The sequence below is a fragment of the Pseudophryne corroboree genome, chromosome 8 (genome assembly GCF_028390025.1).
Source record: "Pseudophryne corroboree isolate aPseCor3 chromosome 8, aPseCor3.hap2, whole genome shotgun sequence".
NCBI lineage: Eukaryota > Metazoa > Chordata > Amphibia > Anura > Myobatrachidae > Pseudophryne > Pseudophryne corroboree.
The window spans coordinates 15,277,590-15,298,969 of NC_086451.1; the positions used below are offsets into that span (position 1 = coordinate 15,277,590).

The following is a 21,380-nucleotide window of genomic DNA, read 5'->3' on the forward strand; positions in this document are numbered from 1 at the left end:
AAAAATAATATTGTGAGGTATTCAGAATAGACTGAAAATGAGTGGAAATTATGGTTTTTGAGGTTAATAATACTTTGGGATCAAAATGACCCCCAAATTCTATGATTTAAGCTGTTTTTTAGTGTTTTTTGAAAAAAACACCCGAATCCAAAACACACCCGAATCCGACAAAAAAAATTCGGTGAGGTTTTGCCAAAACGCGGTCGAACCCAAAACACGGCCGCGGAACCGAACCCAAAACCAAAACACAAAACCCGAAAAATTTCCGGCGTTCATCTCTAGTGATAACACATAGTGGGTGGTATAATGTCACAAATGATATGTGATAACACATAGTGAATGGGATAATGACATATAGGACGTGTGATAACACACAGTGGATGGGATGACATATAGGACGTGTGATAACACACAGTGGATGGGATGACATATATGACGTGTGATAACGTATAGTGGGTGGTATAATGACATATATGACGTGTGATAACACATAGTGGATGGGATAATGACATATATGATGTGTGATAACACACTGTGGATGGGATAATGACATATATAAAGTGTGATAACATACAGTGGATGGGATAATGACATATATGACGTGTGATAACGTATAGTGGGTGGTATAATGACATATGACGTGTGATAACACATAGTGGATGGGATAATGACACATAGGACGTGTGATAACACACAGTGGATGGGATAATGACATATATGACGTGTGATAACACAGTAGATGGGATAATGACATATATGACATGTGATAACACAGTGGGTGGTATAATGACATATATGACGTGTGATAACACATAGTGGATGGAATAATTACTTATATGACGTGTTATAACGTATAGTGGATAATGACATATATAACGTGTGATAACACATACTGGATGGGATAATGACCTATATGACGTGTGATAACACACAGTGGATGGGATAATGACATATATGATGTGTGATAACGTATAGTGGATGGGATAATGACATATGACGTGTGATAACATATAGTGGATAGGATCATGACATATAGGACGTGTGATAACACATAGTGGATGGGATAATGACATATAGGACGTGTGATAACACATAGTGGATAGGATCATGACATATAGGACGTGTGATAACACATAGTGGGTGGTATAATTACCTATATGACGTGTAATAACAAATAGTGGGTGGTATAATGACATATATGACGTGTGATAACACAGAGTGGATGGGATAATGACATATATGACGTGTGATAACGTATAGTGGATGGGATAATGACATATGACGTGTGATAACATATAGTGGATAGGATCATGACATATAGGACGTGTGATAACACATAGTGGGTGGTATAATGACCTATATGACGTGTGGTAACACTTAGTGGGTGGTATAATGACATATATGACATGTGATAACACACAGTGGATGGGATAATGACATATATGACGTATGATAACATACAGTGGGTGGTATAATGACATATATGACGTGTGATAACACACAGTGGATGGGATAATGACATATATGACGTATGATAACGTATAATGGGTGGTATATTGACATATATGACATGTGATAATGTATAGTGGATAGGATCATGACATATAGGGCGGGATTCAATTCTTTTCACCCGTTTCCACACTTGTTCTGTTTCTGCCCTCAGGGACGTTGTATCATTATTTCAGCTCGCTACCCCTGGAGTAGGGAGGCACCCAACCCTTCACACAGTAAACCTGATTACTGTGGGCGCTATATGCGCGATAACGGAGTCATTTGAATCTCACCCATAGGACGTGTGATAACACATAGTGGGTGGTATAATGACATATATGATGTGTGATAACACATAGTGGATGGGATAATGCCATATATGATGTGTGATAACATACAGCGGGTGGTATAATGACATATATGATGTGTGATAACATACAGTGGGTGGTATAATGACATATAGGACGTGTGATAACACATAGTGGATGGGATAATGACATATATGATGTGTGATAACATACAGTGGGTGGTATGACATATATGATGTGTGATAACATACAGTGGGTGGTATAATGACATATATGATGTGTGATAACATACCGTGGGTGGTATAATGACATATATGATGTGTGATAACACATAGTGGGTGGTATAATGACATATATGACGTGTGATAACGTATAGTGGGTGGTATAATGACATATATGATGTATGATAACATACAGTGGGTGGTATAATGACATATATGATGTGTGATAACATAGTGGATGGAATAATGCCATATATGACGTGTGATAACATACAGTGGGTGGTATAATGACATATATGATGTGTGATAACATACAGTGGGTGGTATAATGACATATATGATGTGTGATAACATACAGTGCGTGGTATAATTACATATATGATGTGTGATAACACACAGTGGATGGGTTAATGACATATATGACGTATGATAACGTATAGTGGGTGGTATATTGACATATATGACGTGTGATAACACATAGTGGATGGGATAATGACATATGACGTGTGATAATGTATAGTGAATAGGATCATGACATATAGGGCGGGATTCAATTATTTTCACCCGTTTCCACTCTCGTTCTGTTTCTGCCCTCAGGGACGTTGTATCATTATTTCAGCTCGCTACCCCTGGAGTAGGGAGGCACCCAACCCTTCACACAGTAAACCTGATTACTGTGGGCGCTATATGCGCAATAACGGAGATCATTTTAGAAAGGAAATTGGGCGTGATATGTCATTTGAATCACACCCATAGGACGTGTGATAACACATAGTGGGTGGTATAATGACATATATGATGTGTGATAACACATAATGGATGGGATGACATATATGATGTGTGATAACACATAGTGGATGGGATAATGACATATATGATGTGTGTTAACATACAGTGGGTGGTATAATGACATATATAATGTGTGATAACATACAGTGGGTGGTATAATGACATATATGACGTGTGATAACACATAGTGGGTGGTATAATGACATATATGACGTGTGATAACACATAGTGGATGGGATAATGACATATATGACATGTGATAACATACAGTGGGTGGTATAATGACATATATGATGTGTGATAACACACAGTGGGTGGTATAATGACATATATGATGTGTGATAACACACAGTGGGTGGTATAATGACATATATGACTTGTGATAACATACAGTGGGTGGTATAATGACATATATGACTTGTGATAACACATAGTGGATGGGATAATGACATATATGACGTGTGATAACACAGTGGGTGGTATAATGACATATATGACGTGTGATAACACATAGTTGGTGGTATAATGACATATAGGACGTGTGATAACACATAGTAGATGGGATAATGACATATATGACGTGTGATAACACATAGTGGGTGGTATAATGACATATGACGTGTGATAACACATAGTGGATGGGATAATGACATATATGACGTGTGATAACACATAGTGGATGGGATAATGACATATATGACGTGTGATAACACATAGTGGATGGGATAATGACATATAGGACGTGTGATAACACATAGTGGATGGGATAATGACATATAGGACGTGTGATAACACATAGTGGGTGGTATAATGACATATAGGACGTGTGATAACGTATAGTGGATGGGATAATGACATATAGGACGTGTGATAACGTAAAGTGGATGGTATAATGACATATAGGACGTGTGATAACGTAAAGTGGATGGTATAATGACATATAGGACGTGTGATAACACATAGTGGATGGGATAATGACATATAGGGATAATGACATATAGGACGTGTGATAACACATAGTGGGTGGTATAATGACATATATGATGTGTGATAACACATAGTGGATGGGATGACATATATGATGTGTGATAACACATAGTGGATGGGATAATGACATATATGATGTGTGATAACATACAGTGGGTGGTATAATGAAATATATAATGTGTGATAACATACAGTGGGTGGTATAATGACATATATGACGTGTGATAACACATAGTGGGTGGTATAATGACATATATGACGTGTGATAACACATAGTGGATGGTATAATGACATATATGACATGTGATAACACACAGTGGGTGGTATAATGACATATAGGACGTGTGATAACACACAGTGGATGGGATGACATATAGGACGTGTGATAACACATAGTGGGTGGTATAATGACATATAGGACGTGTGATAACACATAGTGGGTGGTATAATGACATATAGGACGTGTGATAACACATAGTGGGTGGTATAATGACATATAGGACGTGTGATAATACACAGTGGATGGGATAATGACCCATACAGGACATGATTATAGTAACGCAGCCCTGCGGCTGGGAGGGGACACTGCTGGGCTCGGCCACCTGACATGGACCTCGGCCGGGCCTATGTGATTACTAGGGTCTGGCTGACACTCCCTCCGCTAGCCCTGTGTGCAGTGACAGCCTCCGGCCCCAGCCTTTACCTCACTCCCCGCGGGCTCTCTCTCCACACGGCCGCCATCCTGATCTCCCGCCAGCTCCGCCCTCAGCTCAGCCTCGGCCTCACACCAGACCAGAGCAAGCGCTGCATCGATTCATGCACATGCTTACCTAGTCCGACGGCTGCTCAGCCGGCATTCTCCTAGTCATGCCTGAGCAATGGCCGCTGGAGCATGAGGCGGATTCTGTCTCTTCCAGCGCCGCCATATTGGTTCCGGGCAAAACTCAGTTCTACTCCATGATCTGTCACTCATCTATTGGCTGCTGTCACTTATACCTAGTGTTATGTACCACATATATTTTATATATATATATATATAATATCTGTCATCTGTAGAGAGAGAGAGAGAGAGAGCGGTATATAGATATATATATATATAGAGATAGATATAGATAGATACAGATAGATAGATAGATAGATAGATAGATAGATAGATAGATACACACACACACACACACACACACACACACACACACACACATATGACAGCAATAATATGTATAGTTATATAACGAGAGGTAAAAATGACCATAGTGTAGTGTCTCCATTCCTGACCATGTATTTCTACTATCGATCCCATGTTTCCGGAGTCCTGGGTATTGTGGCCAAAGGGAGCATCCTCAACAAAATGGCTCCTGTGGTGCAGACAGCATTTAAGCCGGCACCTGGCGTCCCGTGGGTATGGTCGGCTGACTGGTGAAAAACTGTCACGTGAGCAGACGAGGCAGCGGCACACAGTGGACGATGGGGGTGATTCCGAGTTGTTCGCTCGCTAGCTGCTTTTAGCAGCATTGCACACGCTAGGCCGCCGCCCTCTGGGAGTGAATCTTAGCATAGCAGAATTGCGAACGAAAGATTAGCGGAATTGCAAATAGAAATTTCTTAGCAGTTTCTAAGTAGCTCGAGACTTACTCCTACACCATACCTCCCAACATTTCTTCTTTATAAAGCGGGACACACGTGCGGCGAAGCAGCGTGCTCCCGAAAAAGGGTGTGACCTAAGAAAAAAGGGGCGTGTCTTCGCAGGAGGACCCGCGATCGCGCGCCGCGCCCCTGTTTTAGTCACCGAGGGGGCATGCCCAGCACTCTGTGAGCCGCTGGCATGCCCCCTCTCCATCTGACGCCAGTGAATAGACGCTGTCTATTCACCGCTGCTCTGCTAAGGGCAGCGGGTGACAGAGCCTCCCAACTGCCCCCCCCCCCCCCCCCCCCGCGGGACACTGTGGCCCGCGGGTGGGACAGCAGGACAGTCCCCAAAAAACGGGACTGTCCCGCGAAAATCGGGACAGTTGGGAGGTATGCCTACACTGCGATCAGCTCAGGCCGTTTCGTTCCTGGTTTGACGTAACAAACACGCCCTGCGTTCGGACAGCCACTCCCCCCTTTTTCCAGACACTCCCGCGTTTTATCCTGGCACGCCTGCGTTTTTCCGCACACTCCCAGGAAACGGTCAGTTTCCGCCCAGAAACACCCACTTCCTGTCAATCACACTCCGATCACTTCAACGATGAAAATTCTTCGTTCTGCCGTGAGTAAATCTACTAAGTTTTGAGCTAAAATACTTAGCGCATGCGCACTGCGTACCATGCGCATTTTCGCATTAATCGCTCCATTGCGAAAATCGGCAACGAGCGAACAACTCGGAATGACCCCCAATATTATAAACGACGTCGCTCAGAAGGGACGTGAGTGATATCGCTTGAAACATCGCCCTACTGTCGTCAGTGCTGCACTGAATTACTACTATTGCACAACAGTCTCTTCCATTGCATGTGCACTGTACTCACTGTGTTATCCTTATCATCCTGTGTGATACATATTTACTTACGGCGAGCAATATACACAATAAGTAGAATTTTTCTTTTGGGCAGCCGTAGAAGATAGGGACATTTCTGTGGGACGCTCGATTAAAACCTGGACTTGGCCCTGGGAATGAGGGGCCCCAGCAGCTGCGTATGACTGTGACTTGTTATGCTTTACGTGTGTTGGGCTGGGGCTGGGATATGGTCATAGCTGCTTCTCCTGCTGGCTCTGCCGTAACTTCTGTATTTTCCAAAACAAATGCCTTTTATATGTGTGTAATAAATAGAGAGAGATATGTATGTCGGTCAGTAATATATGGGTGGTTCATGTATCATACATGATGTATGTAGCTACGTGTTGTTCATACCATGTCTACTGTCGCATTGACTCAGCACCATGAGTTCTTACTGTATAATTAATGTAGGATTCAGTAGTATTGGCAAATGTATACACAGCGGTCTGCTGCAAGGACACGTGTTTATGTACTGTGGGCTGCTGCATGGACATGTGTTTATGTACCGCAGTCTGCTGTGTGAACACGTGTTTATGTGCAGTAGGCTGCTGTGTGGAGTGGACACGTGTTTATGTACTGTAGGCTGCTGCGTGGACACGTGTTTATGTATAGTAGGCTGCTGCGTGGACACGTGTTTATGTTCTGCAGGCTGCTGTGTGAAGTGAACACATGTTTATGTACCATAGGCTGCTGTATGAAGTGGACACGTGTTTATGTACCGTATGCTGCTGTGTGAAGTTGAGACGTGTTTATGTACCGTAGGCTGCTGTGTGGAGTGGACACGTGTTTATGTACTGTAGGCTGTTGGTGGACACATGTTTATGTACTGTAGGCTGCTGCGTGGACACATGTTTATGTACTGTAGGCTGCTGCATGGACACGTGTTTATGTACTGTAGGCTGCTGCATGGACACTTGTTTATGTACTGTAGGCTGCTGCGTGGACACGTGTTTATGTTCTGCATGCTGCTGTGTGAAGTGGACACATGTTTATGTACTATAGGCTGCTGTGTGAAGTTGAGACGTGTTTATGTACCGTAGGCTGCTGTGTGGAGTGGACACGTGTTTATGTACTGTAGGCTGCTGCATGGACACATGTTTATGTACTGTAGGCTGCTGCGTGGACACGTGTTTATGTACTGTAGGCTGCTGCGTGGACACATGTTTATGTACTGTAGGCTGCTGCGTGGACACGTGTTTATGTACTGTAGGCTGCTGCGTAGACACATATTTCTGTACTGTAGGCTGCTGTGTGGACACATATTTATGTACTGTAGGCTGCTGCATGGACATGTGTTTATGTACTGTAGGCTGCTGCATGGACACGTGTTTATGTACTGTAGGCTGCTGCATGGACACATGTTTATGTACTGTAGGCTGCTGCGTGGACACGTGTTTATGTACTGTAGGCTGCTGCGTGGACACGTGTTTATGTTCTGCAGGCTGCTGTGTGAAGTGGACACATGTTTATGTACTATAGGCTGCTGTGTGAAGTTGAGACGTGTTTATGTACCGTAGGCTGCTGTGTGGAGTTGAGACGTGTTTATGTACCGTAGGCTGCTGTGTGGAGTGGACACGTGTTTATGTACTGTGGGCTGCTGCGTGGACATGTGTTTATGTACTTTAGGCTGCTGCGTGGACACGTGTTTACGTACTGTAGGCTGCTGCATGGACACGTGTTTATGTACTGTGGGCTGCTGCGTGGACACGTGTTTACGTACTGTAGGCTGCTGCATGGACACGTGTTTATGTACTGTAGGCTGCTGCGTGGACACGTGTTTATGTACTGTAGGCTGCTGCGTGGACACATATTTATGTACTGTAGGCTGCTGCGTGGACACGTGTTTATGTACTGTAGGCTGCTGCGTGGACACATATTTATGTACTGTAGGCTGCTGCGTGGACACGTGTTTATGTACTGTAGGCTGCTGCGTGGACACGTGTTTATGTACTGTAGGCTGCTGCGTGGACACATATTTATGTACTGTAGGCTGCTGCGTGGACACATATTTATGTACTGTAGGCTGCTGCGTGGACACATGTTTATGTACTGTAGGCTGCTGCGTGGACACATATTTATGTACTGTAGGCTGCTGCGTGGACACATTTATGTACTGTAGGCTGCTGCGTGGACACATATTTATGTACTGTAGGCTGCTGCGTGGACACATGTTTATGTACTGTAGGCTGCTGCGTGGACACATATTTATGTACTGTAGGCTGCTGCGTGGACACATATTTATGTACTGTAGGCTGCTGCGTGGACATGTGTTTATGTACTGTAGGCTGCTGCGTGGACATGTGTTTATGTACTGTAGGCTGCTGCGTGGACACATATTTATGTACTGTAGGCTGCTGCGTGGACACATATTTATGTACTGTAGGCTGCTGCGTGGACACATGTTTATGTACTGTAGGCTGCTGCGTGGACACATATTTATGTACTGTAGGCTGCTGCGTGGACACATATTTATGTACTGTAGGCTGCTGCGTGGACACATATTTATGTACTGTAGGCTGCTGCGTGGACACATATTTATGTACTGTAGGCTGCTGCGTGGACACATATTTATGTACTGTAGGCTGCTGCGTGGACACGTATTTATGTACTGTAGGCTGCTGCGTGGACACATGTATATACCGCAGGCGGCTATGTGAACGTGTGTGTCTATACTGCAGACTACTGTGTGGACTGTACTGCAGGTGGCTGTGTGGACACGGGTGTGTATATACCACAGTCGGCTGCGTGCAGGGGTGTAGCGAGGGTGGCTCCAGTGGAGCACGAGCTCCAGGCGCTGGAAAAGTTAGAGGGCGCGCTCGTGCCTCTAGCTGTACCGCAAACCGCTGTACAGGAAGACGCAGAGCAGGAGAAGAAGCAGAGGGTGCGCATACTGACTCGGACTCTGAGACTAGGCAGGCTGCAGAGCAGGTCAGAGACGACAGCAGGAGATACTGAAAGCCGGCACATGCTGGAGCTCTGCCCGTCCTCTTTATATTTATGTGGCTCACTGTGTGCTTGTATGTATGCAGCAGGGTTACTTCTGTCCTGCAGCACCACTCTCTGCCTCCGCTACTGCAGCACCTCTCTCTATCTAGCCCAGCTGCTGCACCTCTCGTCTCTGCCCTAGCTGCTGCTGCAGCACCTCTCTCTGCCTCCGCTACTGCAGCACCTCTCTCTATCTAGCCCAGCTGCTGCACCTCTCGTCTCTTCCCTAGCTGCTGCTGCAGCACCACTCTCTGCCTCCGCTACTGCAGCACCTCTCTCTATCTAGCCCAGCTGCTGCACCTCTCGTCTCTGCCCTAGCTGCTGCAGCACCTCTCTCTGCCTCCGCTACTGCAGCACCTCTCTCTATCTAGCCCAGCTGCTGCACCTCTCGTCTCTGCCCTAGCTGCTGCTGCAGCACCTCTCTCTGCCTACGCTACTGCAGCACCTCTCTCTATCTAGCCCAGCTGCTGCACCTCTCGTCTCTTCCCTAGCTGCTGCTGCAGCACCACTCTCTGCCTCCGCTACTGCAGCACCTCTCTCTATCTAGCCCAGCTGCTGCACCTCTCTCTGCCCTAGCTGCTGCTGCAGCACCTCTCTCTGCCTCCGCTACTGCAGCACCTCTCTCTATCTAGCCCAGCTGCTGCACCTCTCTCTGCCCTAGCTGCTGCTGCAGCACCTCTCTCTGCCTCCGCTACTGCAGCACCTCTCTCTATCTAGCCCAGCTGCTGCACCTCTCGTCTCTTCCCTAGCTGCTGCTGCAGCACCACTCTCTGCCTCCGCTACTGCAGCACCTCTCTCTATCTAGCCCAGCTGCTGCACCTCTCTCTGCCCTAGCTGCTGCTGCAGCACCACTCTCTGCCTCCGCTACTGCAGCACCTCTCTCTATCTAGCCCAGCTGCTGCACCTCTCGTCTCTGCCCTAGCTGCTGCTGCAGCACCACTCTCTGCCTCCGCTACTGCAGCACCTCTCTCTATCTAGCCCAGCTGCTGCACCTCTCGTCTCTGCCCTAGCTGCTGCTGCAGCACCTCTCTCTGCCTCCGCTACTGCAGCACCTCTCTCTATCTAGCCCAGCTGCTGCACCTCTCTCTGCCCTAGCTGCTGCTGCAGCACCTCTCTCTGCCTCCGCTACTGCAGCACCTCTCTCTATCTAGCCCAGCTGCTGCACCTCTCTCTGCCCTAGCTGCTGCTGCAGCACCACTCTCTGCCTCCGCTACTGCAGCACCTCTCTCTATCTAGCCCAGCTGCTGCACCTCTCTCTGCCCTAGCTGCTGCTGCAGCACCTCTCTCTGCCTCCGCTACTGCAGCACCTCTCTCTATCTAGCCCAGCTGCTGCACCTCTCTCTGCCCTAGCTGCTGCTGCAGCACCTCTCCCTGCCTCCGCTACTGCAGCACCTCTCTCTATCTAGCCCAGCTGCTGCACCTCTCTCTGCCCTAGCTGCTGCTGCAGCACCTCTCTCTGCCTCCGCTACTGCAGCACCTCTCTCTATCTAGCCCAGCTGCTGCACCTCTCTCTGCCCTAGCTGCTGCTGCAGCACCTCTCTCTGCCTTTCAGGCAGCTGCAGCACCTCTCTCTGCCCCTTAATTCTAGAATATTATTTTCATTGAGGCATAGTGGGATTATGGCAGTCCTAGGGAATTACTTTCATTGAGGCATTGGGGGAATATCGAGTTGGAGCAGATTTAGTGCATTATTTTCATTGAAAGTTTGGGGGGAGGGTTCAGGTCTGTGGGGGGGAGGGGGGTTGTCAGATCAGTCAGGGCATATATAGTGTTTTTAATTTATTTTAATTATACAAGTAAATTGTTAAATACAGCTACTTTCATTGCAGCTCTACCGTGGTGTAACGTGTATAAGGGGATCTACCATGGCGTAACATGTATAAGGGCCTCTACCATGGTGTAACATGTATAAGGGGTTCTACTGTGGCATAATGTGTATAAGCGGCTCTACTGTGGGGTAATGTGCATAAGAGGCTTTACTGTGGTGTAACGTGTATAAGCGGCTCTACTGCGGTGTAACATGTGTAAGCAGCTCTACTGTGGTGTAACGTGTATAAGCAGCTCTACTGTGGTGTAATGTGTATAAGTGGCTCTACTGTGGTGTAAAGTGTATAAGCAGCTCTACTGTGGTATGTGTATAAGCAGCTCTACTGTGGCGTAACATGTATAAGCAGCTCTAGTGTGTGGCGTAACATATATAAGGGGCTCTACTGTGGCATAATGTGTATAAGCAGCTCTACTGTGGTGTAATGTGTATAAGGGGCTCTACTGTGGTGTAACGTGTATAAACAGCTCTACTGTGGTATAATCTATATAAGCAGCTCTACTATAGCGTAACATGTATAAGCAGCTTTACTATATGGCGTAACATGTATAAGTAGCTCTACTGTGTGGCGTTACATGTATAAGGGGTACTACTGTGTGGTGTAATGTGAATAACGGACACTACTGTGTGGTGTAATGTGAATTGGTACTATTCTGTGGCCACGCCCCTCTCCCATGAAGCCATGCCCCTATATTTTAGTTGCATGCTTTTGATGCGCACTGTCAATACTTTTAACTTGGGGGGGGGGTGGGGGGGGTGGGGGTGGGGGGGGCACCCAAAGGAAATATTCGCCCTGAGCTCCACAAAGTCTAGAACTGGCCCTGTCACCAATTTAGTATTTTCAAATATTTCTTCTTTTCAAATGTAACATGCTACCACATGTTAGCCAGGCCCCCAATTCAGTACAGGGGAGTGGGGCGCCAAAACATACCCTTGCTCCGGGCACCATGGCACCTGGCTACACCTCTGGCTGCGTGGACACGTGTTTATGTACCACAGGGTGCTTTGTGGATGTGTGTGTGGGTATATACTGTATATATACCGCTGGCGGCTGTGTGACCGTGTGTATATACTTGAACCATGAGGAGAACAATGCAGGGACTGGATTGGGACAGCGGCGGGACAGAACCCTCATATCCAGACTGTACCGCTGATATCAGGACACAGTGGGCGCTAGGTCGTGTCATTTACTCTCTCAGATTCTGACTTTTCTGTAACTCTGAAACAATTATTTAACTGAGCCGGCCTATGGGGGTTACATATTATTAATAGGATGATAACGTCTGCAGCTACAAGCTGAGTTATCTAATCACCCATTATACCACTTATAGTGGCTCTGTAGGTTGGTAATAATGCTGCACAGCAATATGATGACAGCTACAGTAGATTATAATCCTAAAAGATTTGCCCATTTGAGGGCGGTAATGATTGATTAAAAAATGTTCCGAGAGGTAAAAACGACCATGGTGTAGTGTCTCCATTGCCGACCGTGCATTTCTATTATCGGCCCCATGTTTCCGGAGTCCCGGGTATTGTGGCCAAAGGGAGCGTCCTCAAAAAAATGGCTCCTGCGCTGCAGATGACAATGTAAACAACATTAATTTCCGTTCTACGGCGCCCAGGCGTCACGTGAGTATGGTCAGCTGACCGGTGGGAAGCCGTCACGTGACCAGACCAAGGCTGCAGCTCGTTCGCCGCTCACACACGGGAGACGAGGAGAGCGGAGGGTGAGTTACGTGACGCAGCTGTAAGAATGTAACGACATACAGTAGTATCGCCGCTACCATGCTTTCGCAGCGGGTACTCAGCGGAAGATATGCTCCATGAGCGATATTAGCAGGGATTGGCCATTCCCAGGCACACGGAGTGAACGATATCGTTGAAGTGGCGAGCGTTTGAAAATATCGTTGGCCGTCACTGCTGCACTGAATTACTACTACTGCACAATGCCAGTGCCACCTGTGTCTCACTGCTGGGCTTAATGCTGCTTGTTACAGTCTCTACCATTGCATGTGCACTGTACTCACTGTTATATCCCCTGTGCATTATCCTGTGTGATACATATTTACTTACAGAGACTATTTATAGAAAGCTGTTTTATATGTATGTAATAAATAGAGAGAGAGATGTATGTTAATCAGTAATATATGCGTGGTTCATGTATCATACATGATGTATGTAGCTACGTGTTGTTCATATCATGTCTACTGTCACATTGACTCAGCACCATGAGTTCTTACTGTATAACTCGCAGGCATTCATTTAGGATTCGGTAGTTTTGGTGAATGTATACACCGCGGTCTATTGTGTAGACACGTGTGTATGTACCGCGGTCTATTGTGTAGACACGTGTGTATGTACCGCGGTCTACTGTGTGGACACGTGTGTGTGTGTACCGCGGTCTACTGTGTGGACACGTGTGTGTGTGTGTACCGCGGTCTACTGTGTGGACACGCGTGTATGTACGCCAGGCTGCTGCGTTGACGTGTGTATGTACGCCAGGCTGCTGCGTGGAGTGGACACGTGTGTATGTACGCCAGGCTGCTGCGTGGAGTGGACACGTGTTTATGTACCGCAGGCTGCTGCGTGGACACGTGTTTATGTACCGCAGGCTGCTGCGTGGACACGGGTGTATACCTCCCAACATGACCTCTCCAGGAGGACACAATGCTCTGCTCCTGCTCTTCCCTCTTACTGTATGATTACCATCACCTGTGCTGTACTCTAATACTGACCCAGTGCTCATACCTATGTCATACCTCCCAACATGACCTCTCCAGGAGGACACAATGCTCTGCTCCTGCTCTTCCCTCTTACTGTATGATTACCATCACCTGTGCTGTACCCTAATACTGACCCAGTGCTCATACCTATGTCATACCTCCCAACATGACCTCTCCAGGAGGGACACAATGCTCTGCTCCTGCCTCTTACTGTATGATTATCATCACCTGTGCTGTACCCTAATACTGACCCAGTGCTCATACCTATGTCATACCTCCCAACATGACCTCTCCAGGAGGACACAATGCTCTGCTCATGTTCTTCCCTCTTACTGTATGATTACCATCACCTGTGCTGTTCCCTAATACTGACCCAGTGCTCATACCTATGTCATACCTCCCAACATGACCTCTCCAGGAGGACACAATGCTGTGCTCCTGCTCTTCCCTCTTACTGTATGATTACCATCACCTGTGCTGTACTCTAATACTGACCCAGTGATCATACCTATGTCATACCTCCCAACATGACCTCCCCAGGAGGACACAATGCTCTGCTCCTGCTCTTCCCTCTTACTGTATGATTACCATCACCTGTGCTGTTCCCTAATACTGACCCAGTGCTCATACCTATGTCATACCTCCCAACATGACCTCTCCAGGAGAACACAATGCTCTGCTCCTGCTCTTCCCTCTTACTGTATGATTACCATCACCTGTGCTGTACCCTAATACTGACCCAGTGCTCATACCTATGTCATACCTCCCAACATGACACTCTCCAGGAGGACACAATGCTCTGCTCCTGCTCTTCCCTCTTACTGTATGATTACCATCACCTGTGCTGTACCCTAATACTGACCCAGTGCTCATACCTATGTCATACCTCCCAACATGACCTCTCCAGGAGGACACAATGCTCTGCTCCTGCTCTTCCCTCTTACTGTATGATTACCATCACCTGTGCTGTACCCTAATACTGACCCAGTGCTCATACCTATGTCATACCTCCCAACATGACCCTCTCCAGGAGGACACAATGCTGTGCTCTTCCCTCTTACTGTATGATTACCATCATCTGTGCTGTACCCTAATACTGACCCAGTGCTCATACCTATGTCATACCTCCCAACATGATCCTCTCCAGGAGGGACACAATGCTCTGCTCCTGCTCTTCCCTCTTACTGTATGATTACCATCACCTGTGCTGTACCCTAATACTGATCCAGTGCTCATACCTATGTCATACCTCCCAACATGACCTCTCCAGGAGGACACAATGCTCTGCTCCTGCTCTTCCCTCTTACTGTATGATTACCATCATCTGTGCTGTACCCTAATACTGACCCAGTGCTCATACCTATGTCATACCTCCCAACATGATCCTCTCCAGGAGGGACACAATGCTCCGCTCCTGCTCTTCCCTCTTACTGTATGATTACCATCACCTGTGCTGTACCCTAATACTGATCCAGTGCTCATACCTATGTCATACCTCCCAACATGACCTCTCCAGGAGGGAAACAATGCTCTGCTCCTGCACTTCCCTCTTACTGTATGATTACCATCACCTGTGCTGTACCCTAATACTGACCCAGTGCTCATACCTATGTCATACCTCCCAACATGACCTTTCCAGGACACAATGCTCTGCTCCTGCACTTCCCTCTTACTGTATGATTACCATCACCTGTGCTGTATCCTAATACTGACCCAGTGCTCATACCTATGTCATACCTCCCAACATGACCCATCCAGGAGGACACAATGCTCTGCTCCTGCTCTTCCCTCTTACTGTATGATTACCATCACCTGTGCTATACCCTAATACTGACCCTGTGCTCATACCTATGTCATACCTCCCAACATGACCTCTCCAGGAGGACACAATGCTCTGCTCCTGCTCTTCCCTCTAACTGTATGATTACCATCACCTGTGCTGTACCCTAATACTGACCCAGTGCTCATACCTATGTCATACCTCCCAACATGACCCTCTCCAGGAGGACACAATGCTCTGCTCCTGCTCTTCCCTCTTACTGTATGATTACCATCACCTGTGCTGTACCCTAATACTGACCCAGTGCTCATACCTATGTCATACCTCCCAACATGACCTCTCCAGGAGGACACAATGCCCTGCTCCTGCTCTTCCCTCTTACTGTATGATTACCATCACCTGTGCTGTACCCTAATACTGACCCAGTGCTCATACCTATGTCATACCTCCCAACATGACCTCTCCAGGAGGACACAATGCTCTGCTCCTGCTCTTCCCTCTTACTGTATGATTACCATCACCTGTGCTGTATCCTAATACTGACCCAGTGCTCATACCTATGTCATACCTCCCAACATGACCTCTCCAGGAGGACACCATGCTCTGCTCCTGCTCTTCCCTCTTACTGTATGATTACCATCACCTGTGCTGTACCCTAATACTGACCCAGTGCTCATACCTATGTCATACCTCCCAACATGACCCTCTCCAGGAGGACACAATGCTCTGCTCCTGCTCTACCCTCTTACTGTATGATTACCATCACTTGTGCTGTACCCTAATACTGACCCAGTGCTCATACCTATGTCATACCTCCCAACATGACCTCTCCAGGAGGACACAATGCTCTGTTCCTGCTATTCCCTCTTACTGTATGATTACCATCACCTGTGCTGTACCCTAATACTGACCCAGTGCTCATACCTATTTCATACCTCCCAACATGACCTCTCCAGGAGGACACAATGCTCTGCTCCTGCACTTCCCTCTTACTGTATGATTACCATCACCTGTGCTGTACCCTAATACTGACCCAGTGCTCATACCTATGTCATACCTCCCAACATGACCCCTCCAGGAGGACACAATGCTCTGCTCCTGCTCTTCCCTCTTACTGTATGATTACCATCACCTGTGCTGTACCCTAATACTGACCCAGTGCTCATACCTATGTCATACCTCCCAACATGACCTCTCCAGGAGGGACACAATGCTCTGCTCCTGCTCTTCCCTCTTACTGTATGATTACCATCACCTGTGCTGTACCCTAATACTGAACAAGTGCTCATACCTATGTCATACCTCCCAACATGACCTCTCCAGGAGGACACAATGCTCTGCTCCTGCTCTTCCCTCTTACTGTATGATTACCATCACCTGTGCTGTACCCTAATACTGACCCAGTGCTCATACCTATGTCATACCTCCCAACATGACCTCTCCAGGAGGGACACAATGCTCTGCTCCTCCCTCTTACTGTATGATTACCATCATCTGTGCTGTATCCTAATACTGACCCAGTGCTCATACCTATGTCATACCTCCCAACATGACCTCTCCAGGAGGACACAATGCTCTGCTCCTGCTCTTCCCTCTTACTGTATGATTACCATCACCTGTGCTGTACCCTAATACTGACCCAGTGCTCATACCTATGTCATACCTCACAACATGACCTCTCCAGGAGGAAACAATGCTCTGCTCCTGCTCTTCCCTCTTACTGTATGATTACCATCACCTGTGCTGTACCCTAATACTGACCCAGTGCTCATACCTATGTCATACCTCCCAACATGACCTCTCCAGGAGCACACAATGCTCTGCTCCTGCTCTTCCCTCTTACTGTATGATTACCATCACCTGTGCTGTACCCTAATACTGACCCAGTGCTCATACCTATGTCATACCTCCCAACATGACCCTCTCCAGGAGGACACAATGCTCTGCTACTGCTCGGCCCTCTTACTGTATGATTACCATCACCTGTGCTGTACCCTAATACTGACTCAGTGCTCATACCTATGTCATACCTCCCAACATGACCCTCTTCAGTAGGGCCACAATGCTCTGCTCCCGGACTTCCCCCTTACTGTATGATTACCATCACCTGTGCTGTACCCTAATACTGACCCAGTGCTCATACCTATGTCATACCTCCCAACATGACCTCTCCGGGAGGACACAATGCTCTGCTCTTCCCTCTTACTGTATGATTACCATCACCTGTGCTGTACCCTAATACTGACCCAGTGCTCATACCTATGTCATACCACCCAACATGACCTCTCCAGGAGGACACAATGCTCTGCTCCTGCTCTTCCTCTTACTGTATGATTACCATCACCTGTGCTGTACCCTAATACTGACCCAGTGCTCATACCTATGTCATACCTCCCAACATGACCCTCTCCAGGAGGACACAATGCTCTGCTCCTGTTCTTTCCTCTTACTGTATAATTACCATCACCTGTGCTGTACCCTAATACTGACCCAGTGCTCATACCTATGTCATACCTCCCAACATGACCTCTCCAGGAGGGACACAATGCTCTGCTCTTCCCTCTTACTGTATGATTACCATCACCTGTGCTGTACCCTAATACTGACCCAGTGCTCATACCTATGTCATACCTCCCAACATGACCTCTCCAGGAGGACACAATGCTCTGCTCCTGTACTTCCCTCTTACTGTATGATTACCATCACCTGTGCTGTATCCTAATACTGACCCAGTGCTCATACCTATGTCATACCTCCCAACATGACCCTCTCCAGGAGGACACAATGCTCTGCTCCTGCTCTTCCCTCTTACTGTATGATTACTATCACCTGTGCTGTAACCTAATACTGACCCAGTGCTCATACCTATGTCATACCTCCCAACATGACCTCTCCAGGAGGGACACAATGCTCTGCTCCTGCACTTCCCTCTTACTGTATGATTACCATCACCTGTGCTGTACCCTAATACTGACCCAGTGCTCATACCTATGTCATACCTCCCAACATGACCTCTCCAGGAGGACACAATGCTCTGCTCCTGCTCTTCCCTCTTAATGTATGATTACCATCACCTGTGCTGTAACCTAATACTGACCCAGTGCTCATACCTATGTCATACCTCCCAACATGACCCTCTCCAGGAGGACACAATGCTCTGCTCCTGCTCTTCCCTCTTACTGTATGATTACCATCACTTGTGCTGTACCCTAATACTGACCCAGTGCTCATACCCATGTCATACCTCCCAACATGTTCCTCTCCAGGAGGACACAATGCTCTGCTCCTGCTCTTCCCTCTTACTGTATGATTACCATCACCTGTGCTGTACCCTAATACTGACCCAGTGCTCATACCTATGTCATACCTCCCAACATGACCTCCCCAGGAGGACACAATGCTCTGCTCCTGCTCTTCCCTCTTACTGTATGATTACCATCTCCTGTGCTGTACCCTAATACTGACCCAGTGCTCATACCTATGTCATACCTCCCAACATGACCCTCTCCAGGAGGACACAATGCTCTGCTCCTGCTCTTCCCTCTTACTGTATGATTACCATCACCTGTGCTGTACCCTAATACTGACCCAGTGCTCATACCTATGTCATACCTCCCAACATGACCTCTCCAGGAGGACACAATGCTCTGCTCCTGCTCTTCCCTCTTACTGTATGATTGTCATCACCTGTGCTGTACCCTAATACTGACCCAGTGCTCATACCTATGTCTTACCTCCCAACATGACCTCTCCAGGAGGGACACAATGCTCTGCTCCTGCTCTTCCCTCTTACTGTATGATCACCATCACCTGTGCTGTACCCTAATACTGACCCAGTGCTCATACCTATGTCATACCTCCCAACATGACCTTTCCAGGAGGACACAAAGCTCTGCTCCTGCACTGCCCTCTTACTGTATGATTACCATCACCTGTGCTGTACCCTAATACTGACCCAGTGCTCATACCTATGTCATACCTCCCAACATGACCTTTCCAGGAGGACACAAAGCTCTGCTCCTGCACTGCCCTCTTACTGTATGATTACCATCACCTGTGCTGTACCCTAATACTGACCCAGTGCTCATACCTATGTCATACCTCCCAACATGACCCTCTCCAGGAGAACACAATGCTCTGCTCCTGCTCTTCCCTCTTACTGTATGATTACCATCACCTGTGCTGTACCCTAATACTGACCCAGTGCTCATACCTATGTCATACCTCCCAACATGACCTCTCCAGGAGGGACACAATGCGCTGCTCCTGCTCTTCCCTCTTACTGTATGATTACCATCACCTGTGCTGTACCCTAATACTGACCCAGTGCTCATACCTATGTCATACCTCCCAACATGACCCTCTCCAGGAGAACACAATGCTCTGCTCCTGCTCTTCCCTATTACTGTATGATTACCATCACCTGTGCTGTACCCTAATACTGACCCAGTGCTCATACCTATGTCATACCTCCCAACATGACCTCTCTAGGAGGACACAATGCTCTGCTCCTGCTCTTCCCTCTTACTGTATGATTACCATCACCTGTGCTGTACCCTAATACTGACCTAGTGCTCATACCTATGTCATACCTCCCAACATGACCTCTCCAGGAGAACACAATGCTCTGCTCCTGCTCTTCCCTCTTACTGTATGATCACCATCACCTGTGCTGTACCCGGATACTGACCCAGTGCTCATACCTATGTCATACCTCCCAACATGACCCTCTCCAGGAGGACACAATGCTCTGCTCCTGCTCTTCCCTCTTACTGTATGATTACCATCACCTGTGCTGTACCCTAATACTGAACCAGTGCTCACACCTATGTCATACCTCCCAACATGACCTCTCCAGGAGGACACAATGCTCTGCTCCTGCTCTTTCCTCTTACTGTATGATTACCATCACCTGTGCTGTACCCTAATACTGACCCAGTGCTCATACCTATGTCATACCTCCCAACATGACCTCTCCAGGAGGACACAATGCTCTGCTCCTGCTCTTCCCTCTTACTGTATGATTACCATCACCTGTGCTGTACCCTAATACTGACCCAGTGCTCATACCTATGTCATACCTCCCAACATGACCTCTCCAGGAGGACACAATGCTCTGCTCCTGCTCTTCCCTCTTACTGTATGATTACCATCACCTGTGCTGTACCCTAATACTGACCCAGTGCTCATACCTATGTCATACCTCCCAACATGACCTCTCCAGGAGGACACAATGCTCTGCTCCTGCTCTTCCCTCTTACTGTATGATTACCATCACCTGTGCTGTACCCTAATACTGACCCAGTGCTCATACCTATGTCATACCTCCCAACATGACCCTCTCCAGGAGGACACAATGCTGTGCTCTTCCCTCTTACTGTATGATTACCATCATCTGTGCTGTACCCTAATACTGACCCAGTGCTCATACCTATGTCATACCTCCCAACATGATCCTCTCCAGGAGGGACACAATGCTCTGCTCCTGCTCTTCCCTCTTACTGTATGATTACCATCACCTGTGCTGTACCCTAATACTGATCCAGTGCTCATACCTATGTCATACCTCCCAACATGACCTCTCCAGGAGGGAAACAATGCTCTGCTCCTGCACTTCCCTCTTACTGTATGATTACCATCACCTGTGCTGTACCCTAATACTGACCCAGTGCTCATACCTATGTCATACCTCCCAACATGACCTTTCCAGGACACAATGCTCTGCTCCTGCTCTT

At 47.3% G+C, this 21,380-nt stretch overlaps 2 protein-coding genes across 3 annotated transcripts in view; one reads left to right on the top strand and one right to left on the bottom strand.

Moving 5' to 3' along the window:
* Positions 1-4,602, bottom strand: part of FBXW2 (F-box and WD repeat domain containing 2) — a 112,552-nt gene extending 107,950 nt beyond the window's left edge. For both annotated transcript variants that reach the window (XM_063935949.1, XM_063935948.1), the window contains exon 1: positions 4,500-4,602. The gene's annotated coding sequence lies outside the window, so the exon portion shown is untranslated. The remainder of the gene's footprint in view (positions 1-4,499) is intronic.
* Positions 4,603-12,763: 8,161 nt separating this feature from the next.
* SLC2A8 (solute carrier family 2 member 8) overlaps positions 12,764-21,380 on the top strand; it is a 38,157-nt gene continuing 29,540 nt past the window's right edge. The window contains exon 1 of the mRNA XM_063935950.1: positions 12,764-12,869. The gene's annotated coding sequence lies outside the window, so the exon portion shown is untranslated. The remainder of the gene's footprint in view (positions 12,870-21,380) is intronic.